Genomic DNA, 6,301 nt, shown 5'->3' with positions numbered 1-6,301 from the left:
TAGAAACTAACAAATGACATTCAATCTGACGTGGTATGACTTACTGTTACAATTTTGACAAATGGAAGCATTTAAGATGTCACTTCCACCTAGGTGCTTTATAAAAGTAAACTATGACATTATAAGAAATATTTTTGCAGATTCCATACATGATAGATGGACAGCATATATACGCATATATTCTATTTTTACATGTTCATAGTAATTTTAAATTTTTTTATAATATTAAATATAATGACTATTTCCTGCAGCAATCATCTATTATAGTATTGTTTTATGAAGTTTTGGCATGATACGTTGAATATGATTTAAAGTAGTAAAATTTAGATCATCTTATTATTAATAACTATTTTTATATTTTAACATAACAAATATTCATTTATATAGTTAATGTGCAAAACTAAAATAAAAATTTATACTATAATTATTTATATAGACGATTTAGTTTTTACCATTCAATGCTAATAAAATTTAATTATTAATTTTTATTTGTGTAGTTTTTTTTGTATATGTTTATATACAAACCAAAAATATTTCATCAAATCTTAAATAGGGTGCAATATTATTTTAACACTTACTTGACTTTTAACGATTATTCATTTTATTATTAATTGTGCGTATATATAGGTATATATTTTATGAGCATATATGATTATCCAAATTGGCATAGTTTCCATAATTTACAATAATACCTTTTTCTTTAGAAATATTAAATGTATTTCCATAATTTATACATCTAGTTGGAATATAGTTGGAAGAGAGATTTATATGTTTCCACATGTTAAAATTTTATTAATAAGTTATACTACGTCATATTGCCACTTTGGTATGGCATGACTGGAGAATTTTTTCTGCTTAATGAAGAGGTAAAATCTTATAATTACCATATTTGCCTTCTTTTCAAGAAAAATCATTGTCGAAAGGGAAATGTATTTGAGAAAATATTACATTTTATGTCTTTTAATGCATTTTGTACTATTATTTTATTTTTTAAAAATGATTTACTTTTTTATATACATTTTTCCTTTGAAGTGTGTTATTTTTGGAAGGTTATATTTCACTTTATGAGAAGGTAAATAGATAATATATATCTTTCTTTTGCCTCTCCTCGTTGGAGATGCTCTTAGTACTCCCGATGGAAGTTTTGTGTAGAGAAACGTAGATATATTAATTATTTTGCTTAAAAACCTTTCTATGGGTCTATAGGCTGCTAGCAAAAGCGTCATCAAGATGCGTAAATTATCACAAGAAAATGTTATGTTCTCACTTATGAATTATGCTCTATAGTAGTATAAAACAGGTGTACATTAATATTCATTAAACTGCGTATGAATTATGAAATCCAAAAAAAAATGAAGTTTTACATTACCATTACACTATTAATGAATGAGCCTCACATTACGTTTTCTGTTAAATTTTTTGCACTCAGCAGAAATTGATTTCAACCTCTCTTTTTCATACACCACCGATCATTTTAGTATTTCTAATTATATTACTTACTACTATTTTTGTTCATTTTGAAGTAAATGCAGATATGAAAAAGAAGCCAAAAGTATGAAAACCAGAAAACGAAAAGTAAATAAATTTGAGATTAGTGGATCACAAACCCAGTTGAGAAGAATGGGAGACAAAAAAAAATACATATCCATTAAATATAAAAATATGGAAATGATGTACCCATTTTATAAACATTTTCTGAAATTGTTACACTAAGGTGTAAACGCGTCTTTCTATTAATGTGCTTCCCAAACTATATATATATATATATATATATATATATATATATAGAGGGTAGTGATCAAGATATAACTAATCTTAAGTGTATAATCAGAGAACAAATCTCAGCCACACATCTTAATGGAACAAATATTTTTTATATTAATTATATAAAATAGACTAAGGGTATTTTTGTAAATTACATTATGAAATTACAATATGAAATTACGCTGCCGTCGTTGATCGTGATGAACTCCTTGATCTCCTCGATGCTGCTGTAGTAATCCTGCGGATTATCGTTGAAGCAGGCGTAATTCGAAGAGGAAGTGGAGGTGCCGGCGTCGTTGAAGAAGAGGTTTTGGTGGTGATCGTCAATTCCTTGGAAGGAGAAGCTCTGGTGGCTGATATGGCTGCCATCGGAGGAGCTGCAGCTGCCTTGATCAAGCGCCAGCACATTATTGGGGTTGGTGTAGGCATCACACAGTGGGGGTGTTTGTGCATGGATTCTCCGATATCTTAATACAGTAATTAGGTCTTGATCACTTTCTAGTGTTGGAGCTGCTATAGTCATATCATATCGCTTTTCGTTTGATCTTGAAAGACGAAGTTTATTTCATTTTCGATCTTCTATTTCTTCTCACAATGTGAAAAAAGTACTCTCTTTTCCATTACAACTTTAGAATTACAGAAATATTGTTTAAATTCGTCGAGAATTCAATTAAATTTTACTTTTGTCATTGTAAATCGAAAACAACATGGATTAAAAATTACTTCACTCTTGTTCACAAAACACATCACTCTTATTCTGATTTTACTTCACTCTTGTTCACAAAACACATCACTCTTATTCTGATTTTACTTCACTCTTGTTCACAAAACACTTCACTCTTGTTCAGAAAACACTTCACTCTTGTTCACAAAACACATCACTCTTATTCTGATTTTACTTCACTCTTGTTCACAAAACACATCACTCTTATTCTGATTTTACTTCACTCTTGTTCACAAAACACATCACTCTTATTCTGATTTTACTTCACTCTTGTTCACAAAACACTTCACTCTTGTTCAGAAAACACTTCACTCTTGTTCACAAAACACATCACTCTTATTCTGATTTTACTTCACTCTTGTTCACAAAACACATCACTCTTATTCTGATTTTACTTCACTCTTGTTCACAAAACACATCACTCTTGTTCACAAAACACTTCACTCTTGTTCAGAAAACACTCCACTCTTGTTTACAAAACACATCACTCTTATTCTGATTTTACTTCACTCTTATTCTGATTTTACTTCACTCTTGTTCACAAAACACATCACTCTTATTCTGATTTTACTTCACTCTTGTTCACAAAACACATCACTCTTACTCTGATTTTACTTCACTCTTGTTCACAAAAGACATCACTCTTATTTTGATTTTACTGTTCACAAAAGAGTGAAGTAAAATCACATCCACAAGTAACATTCCTTATTCATTCTGCAAATTACTTGCTTTTTACAGAGAGGAGGAGCAACCAAAGATTTGAGCCTCAAAACATTATACAAGCAATATAAGCACTGCCAAACTTCACATTTTATCAATTCATCAACACAACTTAGCCACGTATGAGATATTCCCCTTCTTTCTGAAGCATTTACAGTACAGTACAACATCCTCGGTGGCCTTCTTCCTGATGGCGGCGGCGGAGAGGTCCTGGTGGCAGTACTCGGGGACGCAGTCGGGGACGTTGAGGCGGGCGGTGGGGCCGCGGAGGAGGAGATGGCGGTGTCGTATGCGCGGGCGGTGGCGACGTGGGAGGAGTAGGAGCCCAGCCAGATTCTGGAGCGCTTGTTGGGCTCCCTGATCTCCGCCACCCATTTCCCCCACTTGCGCATCTGAATCCCGCGGTATGGCTTCTTCTCCGCCGCCTGCTTCCGCTTGCTCAGATTCTCGGAGCTCAACGAAGAATTCGTTCTCAAACGAATTAAATTTGTGAATTTGCCAATGACACTATTTTAGCTGCAATGACAATTATACCCCCGCCTTGTTATTGTGGAGTAACTTTATGATTGAGGGAACTAATTTCTCCTTAAATTAGAAAATTACATGTATTAATACTAGCCCTTGATTTTCTTGATCTTGTGGTTATGATTTGTTCTCTAGTTATTTGGTTAAGGGGTGTTTAGTGATCTATGGCAAACACCCCTTAACCAAATAACTAGAGAACAAATCATAACCACAAGATCAAGAAAATCAAGGGCTAGTATTAATACATGTAATTTTCTAATTTAAGGAGAAATTAGTTCCCTCAATCATAAAGTTACTCCACAATAACAAGGCGGGGGTATAATTGTCACTTCACATACAAAATTGAAATGGCGTCGGTCGCTCAATTCCAGGCTCTCTTCGTCCCCTCAAACTCGATCAAAAAATCATCCTTGAATGGCGGAAACGCATTCTTCGGCTCATCAATCTCTTTGCGCTGTGAAATTCAGAAAATCAGACAGAGAAAGCAGCTGACGGTGGTCGTTGCCGTCGGAGATGTCTCAGCCGACGGGGCTGTGTATCTAATAGACGGCGCCGCCGCGGTTGGAGAGAGACTTTCACGGATTGGGAGAAGTGCGTGGAGGAAGGGGAGAAGAACAAAGAGGATATCGTGGAGAAATGCGTTCAGGCGACTTCGGCGTTGAGGAAGTGTATGGAGGCGCATTCCGATTACTATGCGTCGCTGCTCGATGCGGAGGAGGCGGTGATGAAGCAGATAGAGGAGGAAGAGAAATTAGATGATTTTGAGAAGAAGGAAGCACTTTGATTTTGACTCTGAGATTGATTTCGATTTTTAGCGTTTCGTGATAGGAAATTGCTCTATCTAGAATAAACAACATTGGATATTTGGGTGCGAAACTGTTGATTTTCACATTGATTTCTTAATCTTTGTGATGTTTTGTTGTTCAATGAAGTGCCTATTTCTTAAACAAGAGTGAAGTAAAATATGAGTAAGAGTGATGTGTTTTGTGAACAAGAGTGAAGTAAAATCTGAGTAAGAGTGATGTGTTTTGTGAACAAGAGTGAAGTAAAATCTGAGTAAGAGTGATGTGTTTTGTGAACAAGAGTGAAGTAAAATCTGAGTAAGAGTGATGTGTTTTGTGAACAAGAGTGAAGTAAAATCTAAGTAAGAGTGATGTGTTTTGTGAACAAGAGTGACGTAAAATCTGAGTAAGAGTGATGTGTTTTGTAAACAAGAGTGAAGTAAAATCACAATAAGAGTGATGTGTTTTGTAAACAAGAGTGAAGTAAAATCACAATAAGAGTGACGTGTTTTGTAAACAAGAGTGAAGTAAAATTATGATAAGAATGACTTTTTTGTAAACAAGAGTGAAGTAAAATCACAATAAGAGTGATGTGTTTTGTAAACAAGAGTGAAGTAAAATCACAATAAGAGTGATGTGTTTTGTAAACAAGATTGAAGTAAACCCATGCTAAGAGTGACATGTTTTGTAAACAAGAGTGAAGTAAAATCACAATAAGAGTGACGTGTTTTGTAAACAAGAGTGAAGTAAAATCATGCTAAGAGTGACGTGTTTTGTAAACAAGAGTGAAGTAAAATCACAATAAGAGTGATGTGTTTTGTAAACAAGAGTGAAATTAAAAAGTGAAGTGGAACTGTGTTGGCATGTGATTAACAAGCACACATTTTATTTCTAAAATAAGGAAATGCGGAGTAGTTAAAATGTGAAGTGGATCTTAGCAAAGATAAAATACGAGTAACTGTGCATTGTAAAATTAGTAGTAGTAGTAATAATTTATCTAATTCACTATCAATATATACGTACAATTCCCACAAAATTATTCGATTTAACCACATCAAAAGCAATCTCAGTTAATCTATTCCCACGGCCTCAACCGAATTTTTGTACTCCTATTTAAACTCTCTGGTGAGATTATCAAGTTTAAGAAATAATTAAGCAAATTCCCAATTAATTACAAAAATCGTGAATAGGAGGGAGTTGAATGATTGACACGACATGGTTGCATTGGAATTTGAAGCCAACGTATCTAATTCAGCTTCAAAAGAAAATTTCTTATCCTATTAATCCTTCAAAGTACCGATCTCCGATCTCCACTGTGAATCGGCATCTTCTTCCACCGTCAAGATCTTCGCCGTAAAACACCAGATAGACTTCGCCGCCGTGAATCACCATATCTACAGAGAGAAGGAGCTTCATAGATGAGATTTCAGATCACTTTCTCTCCGGCTTGTTGATGAACTTGCTGCGTAATTTGATTTAAATTTCATAAGGTAATTTCCAAAAATACCCTTGCCCTATTTTATATTATTAAAATAAATAATATTTGTTCCATTAAGATGTGTGGCTGAGATTTGTTCTCTAGTTATACACTTAAGATTAGTTATATCTTGATCACTCCCCTATATATATATATATATATATATATATATATATGGTAGTGATCAATGTATAACTAATCTTAAGTGTATAACTAGAGAACAAATCTCAGCCACACAAATAAAGGCAACAAATATTATTTATTTTAATAATGTAAAATAGGTCAAGGGTATTTTTGGAAATCTCTTTA

The 6,301-nt window shown here is 33.7% G+C and overlaps 1 pseudogene; it reads right to left on the bottom strand.

Annotated features, from left to right (window-relative positions):
* Positions 1–3,232: 3,232 nt before the first annotated feature.
* LOC121801020 lies at positions 3,233–5,907 on the bottom strand (annotated as a pseudogene).
* Between the last annotated feature and the right edge of the window lie 394 nt (positions 5,908–6,301).

This window comes from Salvia splendens, chromosome 4 (genome assembly GCF_004379255.2).
Source record: "Salvia splendens isolate huo1 chromosome 4, SspV2, whole genome shotgun sequence".
NCBI classification, from domain to species: Eukaryota; Viridiplantae; Streptophyta; class Magnoliopsida; order Lamiales; family Lamiaceae; genus Salvia; species Salvia splendens.
The sequence above is the reverse complement of the archived record's forward strand: the minus strand, read 5'-3'. Positions and strand labels throughout refer to the sequence as shown.